This window comes from Eublepharis macularius, chromosome 2 (assembly GCF_028583425.1).
Source record: "Eublepharis macularius isolate TG4126 chromosome 2, MPM_Emac_v1.0, whole genome shotgun sequence".
Lineage (NCBI taxonomy): Eukaryota > Metazoa > Chordata > Lepidosauria > Squamata > Eublepharidae > Eublepharis > Eublepharis macularius.
Window position 1 is genome coordinate 109,806,206 of NC_072791.1, and position 16,216 is coordinate 109,822,421.

Below are 16,216 nucleotides of genomic sequence, written 5' to 3' on the forward strand. Positions count from 1 at the left end.
CCCATGCTGATTGCCCCCAGGAAGTCCACACTCCTAGCTGGCCCTGAACCTGGGATGTACTGGCCTGAGTACTAGGTGGATGCATAGACCCGGGGACGTTGAGGCATTGGCCTGACTACAGGGCCCCCACAGACAAGTACTACCATCGCAATGGGGCAGGACTCTGACAACCAGCTTGGCTGAGCTGCCACCACTTCTACATCTGTCTCCATGTCTTCCACCATCTGGATCCCAATTCCTTCACCACCAGCTGCACCAGAGGGTCCCTCCAAAGCAGAAAGATGGGTTAGTACCCACTGCTGAAAAGCTGCCATAGAGGTCAGCCAGGCTGAACTCTGACTCTTAGCTCTACCTGCCCCCACCTCAGCCCCCCCCCCCGGATTGCTCCAGTGCAATGATACATTCAAGGATATCCTCTTTCTCTAAAACCCTTTTGGGGGCAGGTCTCTTCAGTGGCTGCTTGCCCTTGGACGTTTCATTTCCTTTTTTTTGGATGCATGACTAACAATAGAAAATGGAAGACAAGCCACAAAATGGCCACCTACCTATAAAACTACAAAATGGCCATCAAACAACAAAATGGCCACCTGCCTATAAAACTACAAAATGGCCACTGAACAAAAAAATGACAACCCACCTATAAAACTACAAAAATGGTTGCCAAAGAACAAAATAGTTCAAAATAGAACAAAATAGTTACCCCACCTATAACTACAAAATGTCTGCCCACCACTTTCAAATAGCTAAATACTTGGGGGGCCTCACAGCACCCACCACGGTGGCCAGGGCCTAACCCCTGCTGCCTAATACAGCAATGGAATGCAGGCTGAAGCCAGCAACACTCACAAAACCAGGGTGCCTCCACCCACTAAACAAGCAGCAAAGCAGGCTGTGGGCCTAGGAGAAGCACTCTCCATCACAAGGCCAAAGACCCAAGACTACTGAAAGCCCCCCTTTAATTACTGGACAGAGCGGGGGAGGACGAGGAACCAATGCTGCCTCCTGACAAAAGAAAAAGGGAGAAACTATCACCACCACTGTCACCCAAAGCCAAGGGACTATGGTCAAGCCTGCCGCCACCACCATTGACTGCCGAGGTGGAAGTGGGGTAGAATTCAATAGAAGGGGAGCTATAAAACCACTGCTGCCACCGCCCTTCAACAAACCATACAAGTGTGGGAAACACCCTCGGGGCGTGGAGGAAAGCCGTAGCAGTTGCTGTTGCCACCTTTGCTACCACTGCTATTGCCATCACTGATGCTGCCCACAGCATCAACACAGACCTTGCTCTGACTCAGGAAGATTGCTGTTGCGTACTCTCAGTACTTGAGCACAAGGTGAACTGTGGGGCTGGAAGGGTGGAGTCCTTGATGGACTTAAGAATAAATGGACACAAATCTGACATTAAAAATGGCAACATCCAGAAACCAGTGGGAGAACACTTCAATCTATCAGGACATTCCATCAAGGACTTAAAAGTCACTGTAGTTCAACAGAAACTTTTCAAAAACAGAATCCAACGGGAAACTGCTGAATTGGAATTCATATGTAAATTTGACTCAGTCAGGCTTGTATTGAATAGGGACTATGAATGGTTATCTCATTATCAGAAGTAACTGATTTCATTATCAGAAGCAAACTGATCCCATTATCAGAAGCTACTGATTGCATCTACTCCCCCCTCCCCTCTCCACCTACATATCTGACCAGTTTCTTCTTACCCTCCATGCATCTGAAGAAGAGAACTGTGATTCTCAAAAGCTTATGGTACAGTAAAGTTGGTTAGTCTTAAAGGTGCTACTGGACTCTTTTCTATTTTGCTACTACAGACTAACACAGCTAACTCATCTGGATCTGGATCTCAACAGTATTATATGCTCAAACAAAGGGTCTGAACGTCTATAAAGAGACTTTTGTTGAAAGCAAAGGTTCAGTTTACCTCAGATCTTATTATTTATCAGATATTACATGATGGAAGGCATTAGCCAGTCTTTCACATGGTTTCCAAATTGGTTATGATCAGCCCCATTTGGCTCACTCCATCTTCTCTCATTCACCTGCTGTCATTAGAAATTAGATATCTATATGTTGAAGCAAGTAGGGAAGAATGAAAGGACAAGAAAATAGAAGAGGTACAGAGTGGATACAATCCTCTTTGGTGACTCTCTTTCTCATTACCTTGCCCTAAATATTATCGTCCTTCAGACTGTAAAGCCTAAACTTCAATGTGCAAACTATTTTATTTGTTAATGATATTTATAATACACACATACACACATTGAGAACTAAACTAGACAATACAAATTACATGCAGCTATGCAAGTGTCTAGCCTCACATCTGTTCCTACCTGTCTGTGTCCATTTTACTCCAGGTGAAAGTGTGTCCTGTAGCCCTAGTCTATGCACATGTTCGGGAACTGGTGTAGTCATGGTTGCAAATGTCCATGGTCATAATCAGCAAGTTGCCATATCAGAGCATCAGTTTTGGGTAGTTTCTGCTTCCCTCTCCCCTCTTTTTGCCCTTAGATCCAGCTTACACCCAAACTGGCATCTTTTAAATTCTCCTGTTTTCTAGTTGATGCCACCACCTCCCTACTCCTTCCTACACTCTCCTTCCCCTTAACTTCCTCCTCCTCCTCTCCATGGATAAGGAGAAAGTGAGAAGAGTGTGGCAACATGATTAAGTATCTGAGCAAAAGTTCAGAAACATGCTTGATACATGAACCAGAAAAAGATGAGGTGGGGGGTATTTTTATTTATTTATTTGATTTATAACCCAGCCTCCCTACAAATGGGCTAAGGGCGGCTAACAACCTTCATAAAACACAGTGAATCAATCAAAACCATAAAATCAATAATAATCTTTAAAAGTCATTAAAATAGTCCAGGTGCAAGCTATTTAAATAAATATTTGGGAGTCCATATATGGGCATAGCAGACGGCTGAGGGTAGCCCCAGAAAAAGTGGCCATCTTTGATGGAAGAAGGAAGACACACGCTGGCACTCAGCTGAAGACCCGGAGGAACACCTCCATTTTACAGGCCCTGCAGAACTGTAACAGGCCCTGCAGGGCCCAGATCTCCAATGGGAGAGCGTTCCACCATGCTGGGGCCAGGGCAGAAAAAGCCTTGGCCCTGGTTGAGGCCAGACGGATGTCCTTTGGGCTGGGGACCACCAGGAGTTGCTTGTCTGCAGAACGCAACGCCCTGCAGGGGATGTAATGGAAGAGGTGGTCCCACAAGTATGCAGGTCCCAGTCCATGGAGGGCTATGAAGGGTAATCATTCTTCAGTTTGGCTCAGAAATACAGAGCAAATTGGGTAAAATTGGGCCATAGTTTCCAATGGAAAATGCAATTCGGGGCTTTCTGGGAGTCTGGGGGGAATTTTAAGACCAAATTTTCCAAATTTGCTGGGAACCTACTCCTGTATAAACCGCACCCTACTAACTAGATTATATGAATATATCAACTTGTTTAATAAAGCACTTTCATAAGAATCATTAATACAAGCATAATACAAATTCACATCATCTGTGGATCAACATCCGTCATAACCCAATTCAAATATATAATGTTTGTTGTGCTGTGCAAGATTCTAATATAATAAAGGTAACTGCTGACGGGTTGCCAGCAGGAACTCCCGTTCTGGAATCCCTTTATCAAAGCAGTTACTTCTGTAAAATACATACAAAAATATTTTTTAGAATTCATATACAATGCACAAAAATGACCATATGATTGCACTACTACATACTCACAAACAGTTTTGATGGATGGCATTTCAATAAATACTGTAAGATAAAAAAGCCACATAAATACACTCTCAATTTTTAAGACCTATAAATATGTCTTTTTAAAACTACTATTACAAATACTTACTAGTAGCAGTTCAAAACAATTACCATCATATATACAAGATACGAGAGCTTTTATTAATGCAGTGGAAGGGTTATCGATCCCACAGCGAGCTGTTTTTGTTACTTTGGATGTAGCCTCATTATACACAAATATCCCCCATGAGGAAGCAATAGAGACTGTACGTACAGTCCTGGAACAAAGGACTTCATCAAGTCCCCCTTTACATTTCTTATTGGCTCTTTTAGACATAGTTCTAACACAGAATTATTTTCGGTTTCAAGACAGGTTTTTCTTGCAGGTCCGCGGAGTGGCCATGGGCTGCTCCGCAGCACCGAGTATAGCTAATTTGTTCATGGGACGTTTGGAGGCTCTCTTTATACAAAACCCTGCACAGAACCCTTAGTTTAAAAATATCATATTCTATTGTCGTTTTATTGATGACCTTTTCTTAATTTTGGATGAGTTAAATCTGGTGGAGGGGTTGTGCTCCTGGATGAACTCACTGCATAATAATATTAAGTTCACCTGGACAACTAATGAAAATATAATTAACTATCTAGATGTATCAGTTGTCCGTTCAGAAGGCAATACAATACAGATATGCCCATATAAGAAACCTACAGATAAGAATGCACTATTGCACTTTCACTCCTTCCATCCCCTCCATTTACGTCATAATTTACCATATGGTCAGTTTCTAAGGCTAAGGTAGAATTCAACAACATTAAAGGATTTCCAGGCACATGCCACGCGTTTGGAAGATAAGCTGGTTGAAAAAAGATATCCAATACAGGAGATAGCCCAGTGTAAGGCTTGAGCAATTAAAAGAGACAGGCAGGCATTCCTAAGAAATAGGGTGGAGAGACGGGAGAACAGGTTTTGTTTTGCCATGGATTACACTCCCCTAACGAACAGCATTAGGAAAATTATTTACAAACACTGGCCTCTAGTGGCGAACCTACCAGGTTGCCAGGAGAAGCCCCTAATTGCATTACGTCGCACAAAAAGCTTTAGAGACCAATTAGTGCATACGGATTTTGCAAAGAAGGTTTTTAATAGGGGACTACCAACGGGACATTTTAAATGTGGAAAGTGCAATACATGTGATTTAGTGATGTCACCACAACAATTCAGAGACTTAGGTTTGTTCTGGAGAGAGTTCTCTAATTGTAATAGCCAGAATGTGGTATATCTGTTAATCTGTACATGTGGTAAAATGTATGTAGGATGTACAGGACGTCCAATTAAAACAAGAATCCAAGAACATCGGTCGAGAATACGGAGGAACGTGGAGGAGGCACCCTTGGTAGCACATTTTAGAAGTATGGGGCATAGAGATAATGATTTTGTATATACTGTACTGTATGTAAGCCATAATAAGGAACCCACGGTTGCCCAACGGGACCTTTTGCGACAAGAAGCTTGGTGGACTTTTAAATTACAATCTATGGAACCCAGAGGACTGAATAATACATTTGACTTGGCTGCTTTCCTATGAGGACATGACGAGAAGCACTAGCACTTTAAATAATATAATTGATGCAGAGCAACTTGATGATTGTGAGTAATATATAACATCTGAGGTGGGTGTAGGAGATTGCTGACGCCATTGAGCAGATTGCCACTTTGCACTTTAACTTTTGGAAAAATGTATTGAACTGCTACTAGTAAGTATTTGTAATAGTAATTTTAAAAAGACATATTTATAGGTCTTAAAAATTGTCTGAGAGTGTATTTATGTGGCTTTTTTATCTTACAGTATTTATTGAAATGCCATCCATCAAAACTGTTTGTGAGTATGTAGTAGTGCAATCATATGGTCATTTTTGTGCATTGTATATGAATTCTAAAAATTATTTTTGTATGTATTTTACAGAAGTAACTGCTTTGATAAAGGGATTCGGAACGGGAGTTCCTGCTGGCAACCCGTCAGCAGTTACCTTTATTATATTAGAATCTTGCACAGCACAACAAACATTATATGAATTGGGTTATGACGGATGTTGATCCTCAGATGATGTGAATTTGTATTATGCTTGTATTAATGATTCTTATGAAAGTGCTTTATTAAACAAGTTGATATATTCATATAATCTAGTTAGTAGGGTGCGGTTTATACAGTTTGTTTGCTGATTCACCCCGCACCTCTCTCTTGTGTTAATTTCGGGAACCTACTCCTAGCTGTTCTGTAAAGCCCCCCAAGTTTCATGATGATTGGTCTTCAGGAGGCCATTTTATGGGCCCCCAAAGAAAGTGCCCCCAGCCACCTCCACTCTCCATTACTCCCTATGGGGAAAACTAGGGGAGCTATCTAGGGGATTGAGGTGGCATTTTGCAAGCAAAATCCACCAAATTTGTAGGGGACCTACTCCTAATTGTCCTCTAAAGACATCTCAAGTTTTATGGACATTAGATCCAGGAAAGGCATAATCTATGGGTTTCCCCAGTTGCTGTCAGTTTTTCTCCCCAATAGGGAAAAATGAGGTGACTGAGGACACCTTCTTCGGAGGGCCATAAAATGGCTTCCCAAGGTCCAATCTCCCTGAAACTTTGGAGGGTCTTTAAAGGACAGTTAGCAGTAAGTTCCCTGAAAATTTTGTAGATATATTTTGCAAAATGCCTCCCCCATCCCTCTAGATAGCCCCATAGTTTCCCCCATAGGTAATAATGGAGATCGGAGGTGGCTGGGAACAAACAGGCAGGAAAGACTTGATTCTGGCTGACAGCAAGAAACACTGCTGTGGCTCCCAAAGTGGGGATTGCCCACCCCCATTTGCATAGATGCCCCCCTTCCTGGCAGGCTGAGCTGCAAGATCTCAGCAGAGGTGTGGAACCCCCATTTTTAGCCCCTCCCCCAGCAGGTATTTTTTCCTTGATACGTTCAATTGAATAAACAATTCTCCCTCTCAGAAAAGCTGCAGAGGAAAGTTTAAGCATGCAGAGGAAGATTTGAGGAAGGTTTGAGCATGCACAAAGAGAAGGTGCATCATGGGATACCATCTCTCATCTGGGAGGAATGGGGAAGAAACACATGCCAGTCCGAGTATGGGATCGAGCACAGTGTAGCCACGACATGCGAGTTAACAGGAAAGCAAGGGGGAAACACGTTAAGTTCGTTCACATGTCATATGCTTGTAATTTGTCTCGTATACTTTGGCTCTCAGTCCAAAGATTCTTAACCCCCTGGCATTACTGCAATGGTTTGATATCCTGGGTTATCCTGCAATGCCAGCACTGATACTTCATTCTTCCTGCCCCGTTTGAAGTGCTTAATTGTGTTACAGCAGCTTGTAAGACCAGGCTATCATTACCCTTCATAAGCAACTAGTTAACTTGCCTACCAATATGACATGTTGGAATGAGAGGTGTGCAATGAGATTATCAATTCAAAACTATGATAATATGGCATGGAAATGCCTCAAATCCTGTTTATAGTCCTCAGGAATCTGAATGAGGGGATGCTGTTTCTTTAAGGCTGCAACCTTGTCTTTGTTGCCAAGAACAAGACCAAGCTGCAGCACAACAGAGTTACTTCAAACACACACACACACACACACACACACACAGAGTCTTAAATTGCTTGGGGTTCACATGAGACCTGCAGCTGCTTGATTATGTATCCTGATAGTGGTGCTGGTCATTTGAATCTATCATTTCTCAGTTTATTTCTGCCACAGGAAATTAATTTAGCATGTTTCCCCCCCTCAAGGACCTTTCACACACACAAACAGAGAATGAACAATACAGAGAGGAAAGCTCAAGAGACTTAAAAATCTAAGACAGAGAGGAATATGCATCTCTGAGATTGTAACTAGACATGGGTGCGAACCAAAAAAATTTAATGAACCAGCGGTTTGCGGTTCAGTGTTGACGACAATCCCAAGATTGTGAACTGCAACGAACATTTTCCGTTGCCGAACCAGTTCGCAGTTTGCAGTTCGTTGGGCGCGGAATGGCCCGCAGGGCACTTACAGAGCCCATATTCCCGAGGAGTCTTTTGCAGGCTCTCCTACAGCCATCACCCAAATTCGGACAAGATTGCAAAAGGGGTATTGGAGTTATACCCTCTCCAATCCAAGACCCCCAGGAAACTCCCACTCGATACAATTAGAGCCACCGGTTGACGTTGGCCCAGTGTACAAAAGGTGGGTGCTGACGGCGGCCACCAGGCCTGGCGGGCATGGGGAGGTGGGGGGTCTGGCCGCTCACCGGCAGCACACCCCGTGTGCCCACCCGCCAGGCCAAAAAGAAGCACGCCGGAAGGTGTGTACTGGGGGCGGCTGCTGGGCATGGCTGCCACCTCCCCTCAGGGGGTGGAGGTTCTGGCCACTCACCAGCGGCACCCCCCATGTGCCCTCCCACCAGACCAAAGAAGAGCGCACTCGTATTCCAGCCAATGGCAGGAATGTGGGTGAGGACGGCAGCTGCTGGGCCTGGCGGGCATGGGGAGGCGGTGACGAGCCACCTCCCCTCAGGGGACGGGGGTTCTGGATGCTCGCAGGTGGCACCCACCATGTGCCCGCCCGCCAGGCCAAAAAGGAGCACGCTGGTATTCCCAGAGTGGGTGGGAGAGGACATGTCATCATGAGGAGGGGAGAAGATCCCCCAGCCACTGCGAGTCCTCACCTAAAGTTCCCACTGAGGAACAGTGCAATGGTGGTAGCCAACAGTACACACCTTCCTGCTGTCAGACTGTGGCTTGAACAAAAGTTGCAATCCAGACTACCCCTTGCAATGAGACAAAAGGCCATCGATTTCAAAAGGCTTTACTGAAAATAAACAACCATTATAAGTCCACACTCCAAGATACAAGGATCATGGCTGAGCTAGAAATTGTTACAAATGACAGGCAAAAGCAAAGGTACAGAATAGCAGTTCCCTGCGGGCCCCAACCTCCTCCTCAGTTCTCAAAACAATCGGCCCGAGGGTGAGAAAGTGAAAGTTTCCCAAGGGTGTCTGAAAGGCAGATATATGTAGACATAACATTCCTCTTCTCTCTGTGAGCTTCCAGCGGAAGGCTTGCCACCTGCAAAGAAAACACTTAATATACAGACAGGATCAAAATGGAGTTTCTTTGGTTTAAACACAGTCAGAACCTGACATTCTGCCCCCTCTAAAATGTTCCTCCCCCAGGTTTAAGAGGATATAGAGTGTGAAATGCTTTTAACAATTTAGGGGTTTGAATATGAATAGACTCCCCCCACTCATCATACCCAGAGTCAAAATCCTTCCATCTAATGAGGTAAAACAATTTATTGTGTCTAATTTTAGAGTCCAAAACTTCTTGCACTTCATAGTGGATTTGGTCATCAATCAAAGTAGGTATTGGTGGAGAGGTGGTACGCCATTGATTTTCAGGGGGGACCTTTTTCAGCAAACTGATGTGGAATGTAGGATGGACTTGACGTAAATTTTTTGGTAAGTCAAGTGCTACAGTAACTTTGTTGATCACCTTGCGAACAGGAAAAGGTCCCAGGAATTTCAGAGCCAATTTACGGCTTGTTTGAGCCACTCTTAAGTTCTTTGTTGAAAGGTAAACAAGATCTCCTGGATGTAATTCCCATTCGGCCACACGATGGCGATTGGCGTATTTTTTATAATCCTGTTTGGCTTTGTTAAGATGTGCCTGAATCAGAGTCCATTGTTGCGCAGCTTCCCCCCACCATTCTGAAACATCTTTGGGAGCCGTTGGAGGGGGAAGAGCTTCAAAAGGATAGGGTTTAAAGTCACAGCCATAAACTACTTTGAAGGGCGTTTCTCCAGTAGAGGCATGCACACTGTTGTTATAGGAAAATTCTGCCAAAGGTAGTAGATCAGTCCAATTATCTTGTTGAAAATTAATATAACATCTGAGGAATTGTTCTAATATATGATTAGTTTTTTCCGATTGTCCATCGGTTTGTGGATGGTGGGCAGAGACCAAGCCTTGTTCCACGCCCATAAGTTGGAGGAGCTCCCGTCAGAAGTTGGCAATGAACTGTCCGCCGCGGTCAGATATTACCTTCGATGGAAAAGAATGTAGTTTTACAATATGTTTCATAAAAATGTCCGCTAATTTCTTTGCTGAAGGTATAGTGGTACAAGGAATGAAGTGGGCTTGCTTTGAAAATAGATCCACTACGACCAGTATACATGTGTGGTTCTTGGAGGGGGGAAGATCAGTGATAAAGTCCATAGAAATAATTTCCCAAGGTCTGCTTGGGGTTTCAAGGGGTTGTAATAGTCCTGGAGGCTTCCCTTTTCGCGTTTTGGCGCTGAGACAAATTGGGCAGGAGGCCACATACTGGGAAACATCTTTGCGTAAGCCTGGACACCAGAATTGTCTCTGTAATAGGTGAAGGGTTTTTAAATATCCATAATGGCCAGCAGTTGGGGCATCGTGACAACGTTGCAATACTTCTTTTCTTAAGCTAGCAGGTACATAAAAACGATTGCCCCAAAGCCATTCCCCTTGTGCAGATTGAGTTAGCTTCTCTTTGGGCACATTTCCCCCCTCCTTTCCCACTTCGTCTTTCAGTGTTTGTCTCCACCCCTGATCTGGGTGAGGAGGTTGGGCTGCACGGCTGCACATTGTGACCACACCTCCTAATTGCATAGGCGAAAATACTGTGACTACTGTTTCCTCCCTCTTGCTTTTGAGTTGGGGCATGTGCGATCGAGCGTCCGCTAGGAAATTTGTTTTGCCAGGCAAAAATTTGAGAGTGAAATTAAATTTGGAAAAATATTCTGCCCATCGTAATTGTTTTGCATTCAATCTCCTAGGACTGTGCAAGGCCTCCAGGTTTTTGTGATCCGTCCAAACTTCAAAAGGATGACGGGCCCCTTCTAGCCAATGCCTCCAAGAGGAGAGCGCTGCCTTGACTGCAAACGCTTCCTTTTCCCAGACATTCCAATTTTTCTCTGATTCCGAAAACTTGCGAGATAGATAAGCACATGGTTTTAGGCTATTATCTTCCCCCCTTTGCAGGAACACACTCCCTATCGCCGTATCGCTGGCTTCTACCTGCACAATGAAGGGGCGATTTTCATCTGGGTGTTGCAGCACCAGCTCGAATGTAAATTGCTGTTTTAAAAGATTAAAAGCCAATTGGCATTGCGGTGTCCATAAAAGCTTGGAGGTTGGCTTTTTGGCTTGCTCCCCTTTGTTTTTTGTCTCAAGTAGTTCTGTGAGGGGGAGAGTGATTTGGGCAAAATTCTGTATGAATTCTCGATAGAAATTGGCAAACCCCAGAAAGGATTGTAGTTCTTTACGGGTTGTAGGAGTTTGCCATTCTTGTACTGCTTTAACTTTGCCTGGATCAATTTTTAGCTCATTTTTTGAAATGCAGTATATCCTAAATAACTGAGTTCAGTGGCTGTTGTGGGTTTTCCGGGCTGTATTGCCGTGGTCTTGGCATTGGTCTTGGCATTGTAGTTCCTGATGTTTCGCCAGCAGCTGTGGCTGGCATCTTCAGAGGTGTAGCACCAAAAGACAGAGATCTCTCAGTGTCACAGTGTGGAAAAGATGTAGGTCATTTGTATCTACTCAGGAGGGGTGGGGTTGAGCTGAGTCATCCTGTCAGAGTTTCCCAGGGTGTGGAATGCTAATGGCGGGAGGCTTCACTGTATCCTGAGGAGGTTCTTTTGCATATGGATTGGTACTTGATGTGCTAATCTTCTCTGCAGGGCTATTGTCGGGGATAGAATGTTTTGTTAGCCTGGTGTTTTTCAGAACTGGAAACCATGCTCTGTTCATTCTTAAGGTTTCTTCTTTCCTGTTGAAGTTTTGCTTATGCTTGTGAATTTCAATGGCTTCCCTGTGCAGTCTGACAAAGTAGTTGGAAGTGTTGTCCAGTATTTTGGTGTCCTGGAATAAGATACTGTGCCCTGTTTGAGTTAGGCTATGTTCAGCCACTGCTGATTTTTCAGGTTGTCCAAGTCTGCAGTGTCTTTCATGTTCTTTTATTCTTGTCTGGATGCTACGCTTTGTGCTACGCTTTCATCAACAAAATCAGTTCTCTGAAACTCAATCCACAAGACACACTTGTCAGTTTTGATGTTGTATCCCTGTTTACCAAGGTTCCAGTAAAAGACACTATTGCACTTATTAATCAGATTTTCCCAGAGGATGTAACAGCCTTATTCCACCATTGTCTGACAACCAGTTACTTCCAATGGGACAATGAATTCTATGAACAGATGGATGGGGTGGCCATGGGGAGCCCACTCAGCCCAGTTATAGCAAACTTCTACATGGAACATTTTGAAAAAACAGCTCTAGAATCAGCACCCCACAAACCTAGTGTATGGTTCCGGTTTGTGGATGATACATTTATCATTTGGAGCCATGGGAAGGAAGAATTGATGGGGTTTTTGAATCATCTCAACAACATCCACCTGAACATACAATTCACAATGGAGAAAGAAATCGAGGGAAAACACCCATTCCTGGATACCTTGGTCATCCGCAAAGCAAACTTTCAGTTAGGTCACAAGGTCTACAGGAAACCAACTCACACTGATCGGTACTTACACAAAAACTCCAATCACCACCCCCGACAGAAAAGAGGCATAATGAAAACATTAGTGGATCGTGCAAGACGGATATGTGAGCCGCACTTTCTCAATGAGGAAATTAATCATCTAAACCACGCACTTCAGGCAAATGGCTACTCCAGAAATGAAATCCGAAGAGCAATCAAACCCAGGATGAATCAAACAAACCAAGGAAAAACAGTCTCCTACAGGAAAAGTGTTTTTGCCATATATCAAAGGAATTACTGATCAGATGGGAAAGCTTATGAAAAAGCATAACCTTCAAGCAGTATTCAGACCCACCCGAAAAATACAACAGATGCTACGATCAGCAAAAGACAGTAGAGACCCACTCACCTCTGCAGGAGTATACCGTATACCCTGCAGCTGTGGACAAGTTTACATTGGGACCACAAAGCATTCCACACCCTGGGAAACTCTGACAGGATGACTCAGCTCAACCCCACCCCTCCTGAGTAGATACAAATGACCTACATCTTTTCCACACTGTGACACTGAGAGATCTCTGTCTTTTGGTGCTACACCTCTGAAGATGCCAGCCACAGCTGCTGGCGAAACGTCAGGAACTACAATGCCAAGACCAATGCCAAGACCACGGCAATACAGCCCGGAAAACCCACAACAGCCACTGAACTCAGTTATTTAGGATACTGCATTTCAAAAAATGAGCTAAAAATTGATCCAGGCAAAGTTAAAGCAGTACAAGAATGGCAAACTCCTACAACCCGTAAAGAACTACAATCCTTTCTGGGGTTTGCCAATTTCTATCGAGAATTCATACAGAATTTTGCCCAAATCACTCTCCCCCTCACAGCCATCGTTCTCCGGCCGTGAAAGCCTTCGACAATACAACTGAGTTCAGACTTGTGAAATTCACATTTGGACAATTTGATGGGCAATTTATTGCACATGAGGGTGGTTAACACTTCTACCAATTGTATATGTTCTTCTTCTGTTTCAGAATAAATTAAGACATCATCCAGATAAACGGCCACCCCTTTATATAAAAATTCATGTAATACTTCATTGATCGTGGACATGAATACCGAAGGGACTCCAGCCAGGCCAAAAGGCATGACTAAATATTCATACTGCCCTAAAGGCGTATTGAATGCGGTTTTCCATTCATCCCCCTCTCTTATGCGAACGTGGAAGTAAGCATCTTTCAAGTCCAATTTCGTAAAGATCTTACTTTGAGCCACGACATTGAGTAGATCTCTGATGAGGGGTATTGGATAAGCATTCGTGGAGGAGACTGCATTGAGTCCTCTGAAATCAGTACATAGTCTTAATCCTCCATCCTTCTTTTTAACAAATAGTACTGGGGAAGCATGAGGACTATTAGCTGGTTGGATAAATCCCTTTCTAAATTGGTGTCAATAAATTTGCGTAGTTCCTCTCTTTCGATGGGGCTCATTGGATACAATCTGCCTTTGGGTAAGGTGGCTCCTGGAAGAATTTCCACTGCACAATCGGTCCTCCTATGAGGACGTAAGGTGTTAGCTTCTTCTTCTGTGAAAGCTTGTAGATAGGCTCGGTATTCCTTAGGTATTTGGTTGATTTCCTCTTGGGTTAAGAGAGCCTGTTCCATTAGGGTAGGATTGGTACCCCAATTTTGATTCCAACGGTGATCTCTGCAGTCGTCTTGCCGAAAAGTAATGCTCCCGGCCGGCCGATCAATGTCTGGGTTGTGTTCCCACAACCACCTGCTACCCAAAATCAGCGGGTATTTGGCTGTAGAGCTAATCACAAAGGATCTCGTCTCCCAATGCTGTCCCATTCCTGTGATCACAGGTATTGTTTCAGTGGTGACTGGGTTCATATTGGAGCCATCCATTTGTTCAAAAAGAACCGGAGTTTCTAATTCTTTCATTGGAAGGACTAATCCATTAACTAGAGCGGGTGCAATAATATCTCTGGAGCATCCAGAATCAATAAGTGCTTGTACCTGAGTATGAGTCTTTCTTTCGGGATTAACTAACGTAACTGGCATGAATAATATGGACCCTCGTGGTCTTTCCACTATGGGAATGGACTGTTTTTTGATCTGCCGTTTGGGTCCTGTTACGACAGATAAATCTCATTTCCCGAACTTGGGCTCTCAGGTCCTTCTTCTCCGATTAGAGCGGTTGAATCGAATTCCATAACTTCCTCCAGCTCCAATCCTTTTTCTGGAGGATTTCTTCGGGCGGCGCCGTGCCCTCTAGTAGTCCGAGGAGCTAGCATTGGGCGGTATGGTGGGGGAAGGGTGGTCGAGGTTGTACGTGCTGGCTGGAATGGAGCTCGTTGCACAGGCCTGAGTGGACATTGTGCTGCGTAATGACCGCTTTGGCCACAATGTAAGCACAGTCCTTGACGCCATCTAGCTTCTTGCGATCCACTAGCCGCGTATCCGGCTCCTCTTCCCCCTCTGACAATTATCGAAGTACTTCGGTGCCCTGTTGCTTGTTGTTGCTCTACGAGCCGTACCTCCTGCATCCGGTTTTCTACTTCACACGCCAATTGGATCCAACCCAATAGTGTTGGGGGGTTGTCTTGCATAAGAACCCGATCCAACAATTTAGGATTCATACCTTGTTTAAACAAGATTATTTTTGTAGACTCCTCACATCTCGGGCATTTGGCAGCTAGCTGTCAGAATTTAGTTACATAGTCCCTGGACAACAGATTGCCTTGCCTAATGGTTTGCAATTCTGTTCGGGCTCTATCTTCTTCTAATGGGTCTTCATATTGGGCACGGAGAGCCGCTACCAAGCCTTGTAAGGTGTCTAGCTCCGGGGGCCCCAATTCATACAAAGTTGCATACCATTCTGCCGTTTTTCCTTGCAGTTGGGATCCTAGGTGTTCGATTTGACTGGTTTCGTCCTCGAACAAATGTCCCAAACGACTGAAAAACTGAAGTGCTTGTACTAAGGAAAGTCCCAGTTTCGAAGGATCTCCGTCAAACGTAGCTTCCAGATTTACCCATCCCATCGGCAACTCTTGAGGTCTGGCAACTGGGGCTGGAGTTGGTAACGGATAGTACTGTAAAGGCGCTGGTTGCCGCGGAATCGGTTGAGCAGGTGGTTGTTGAGGTCTTGGCTGTGGGGGGACCTGTGGTCTCGGAGGCAGAGGCCCCTGTGGCCTCAGCTGCGGGGGGCCCTGCGGTCTCGGTTGTGGGGGACCCTGCGGTACTTGCCGTGGATGATAAGGTTGCGGTGCTGGGCCCCGTGGAAGAGGGTGACAAGGGGGCTGTCCGTGCGGCGGCGGGAGTCTCGGGGGTTGCTCTTGGGGCTGAGGTGGTTGGTCTCTTGGTCGAAACGGTTGCTCTTGCGGTTGAAGAGGAGGCTGCTCTTGAGGTCCCTCCTGGCTCCCCTTCTCTCGGGGGTCCCGGCGGAGGACGATTATCATCTGCAGGGGGTCCATCATCTGTAGGGGGAACATCATCTGGAGGGTGTCCCTGAGGGAAATCTTCTGGTAAAACATCCGGTGGACCTTGTGGAGGGTCAGGCGGTGGTATCACCGGTTCTTGCTGGTCATCCTCCGGCAAGAGCGGCGGGTCCCAATTTGCAGGGGGGACCTGACGTTGTGCCTGCGTTAGTACTGGTGAACCCCTCGGGATAGGTGCTAGCTGTTGGAGGGCTGCTATGCCTCGACCTATCGAGATCCTAGGACGCTCCCCAGCTTCTTGTCACGTACCCTCACCTCTTCCTTCCATAACTAGCACCGATAATAAGTGCACTGCGTGGGCCAAGCTCTCCTCCATGGTGCCAATTCTATCTTCTAGTCTTTGAACATGAATAGGCACCGAAGTATCGACATCCTCATAAGGCAATTCTTGGGG